This window comes from Otolemur garnettii, unplaced genomic scaffold (assembly GCF_000181295.1).
Source record: "Otolemur garnettii isolate 467f Iridium unplaced genomic scaffold, OtoGar3 scaffold00085, whole genome shotgun sequence".
NCBI classification, from domain to species: Eukaryota; Metazoa; Chordata; class Mammalia; order Primates; family Galagidae; genus Otolemur; species Otolemur garnettii.
In genome coordinates this window covers 6,735,436-6,737,154 of record NW_003852480.1, presented here as the reverse complement: position 1 = coordinate 6,737,154, position 1,719 = coordinate 6,735,436, and positions in this window count along the sequence as shown.

Below are 1,719 nucleotides of genomic sequence, written 5' to 3'. Positions count from 1 at the left end.
GCAATGGTACTCTATCGAGGGTGACAAAGTGAAACTCTGTCTCTAAAATAAATAAATAAAGATGAAGTAAAGAACATACATGCAACCCTACATGATTTTAATCTTTAGCGATAAAGATATTAATTTAATGAAACGTCTTTTTTTTTAGATTTTTATTATTTATGATTCATTGAAGATACAAAGAATTAGGTTACACTGATTGCATGTGTTAAAGTCCCTCTTATAATTGTGTCCACCCCCAAGAGATGTGCTGTACACCACGACCCCCCTCCCTTTCCTCTTTCCTTTCCCCCACTTGCTCATTTCCCTACCCCCACTTGTACTAGATCATCTACTACCTTCATATTAGAATTGAGTACATTGGATTCTTGCTTCTCTGTTCTTGTGATGCTTTACTAAGAAGAATGTATTCCATGTCCATCCAGGTTAACCCAAAAGGTGTAAAGTCTCTATCTTTTTTAGCGGCTGAATAGTATTCCATGGTACACATATACCATAGCTTGTTAACGCATTCCTGGGTTGGTGGGCATTTAGGCTGCTCCACATTTTGGTGGTGAAGAGTGATGTGGGAATACTTAAGGGAAGAGTCATATCTTGATGTGCTTGATGTGTTACTAGCAATAATGATTTTATAAGCGTAAAACTAATATTCAATTATTAATTGTAAGTAGATTAGAAATTATATTAGGAATAGGATTGCAGAGCATGGACATGGAAAAGTAGTATGAGGAACAATTGATTTGAAAGAAATTTCCTGGCTTTGAGAATAAAACGTGAGACCTATCACTTTAATATTCCGAAGCCTGGTTTGTTGAAGCTCCCCCCACAGCTGCTTCTGGGCTGCAGGCTACAGGCCTTGAGGCCATTCTTGGCCAGTTCAAGGCTGTGTGCTCCAGGAGAGTGCTTTTGGGGAGTTAAGATTGTGGAATACTTAAACCTTGTTGAACATAGCAAGAATTGCTCCAGACTGGATAAGAGATGAAATATCTCTTTTCTTCTGTCCCTGTAGTTTGGCCAGAAGAGTCTATCTGTCTGGACACAAGGCTTTCAGAGTATTAAAACATCACATCTGTGATGTGTGACTATGGGTCGGCTAGGGTTTTTTCCTTGATGTCAAGCTCCTAACTTTACCTTTTCAAGACTGTGTTTGTGTTAAGATCATAAATACCTTAAAGCAATAAAAAGTAGCAAGTAAATCCATACACTTATATCACGACCTGTCGGGCTCCTGTGGCCCTGGTCTCCGTTAGCGCAGGAAGGAACCAGGCGAGAAGCGGATTAGAAGTACAAGCTTGTGGAAGGCGGGCTAGCCCTTACTTTCTGGGTAGCCCTGAGCAACCTCCACACCAGCCTTTTATTGAAAGGGAACGATACAGGTGAGGGGAGTAATTAACAATGACTACTTGCTGAGGGCACGGGCTCCTCCCACAAGGAACTCCTGTGGAGGAATGGCCCGAGGTCCACGCCTCAGCTGCAGATCATCTTGCTCGGATGTTGGAGTCTCCTACACACTTAACCTAGTTAGTTGAAGAATTAGTCTAGTCAATAGAAATGCAAGTGCAGTAAGAACCATGATGGGATTGTTTGCCTTGCCCTCATGAGATTAACGATCATAACACTGATGTATGAAGTAAATACAGAGCTAGCCAGATACTTGGTGTGGCACACTGGAAGCCTCATGAAGGGATACAAAGTTAATGATTGTAACCCTGATGTATG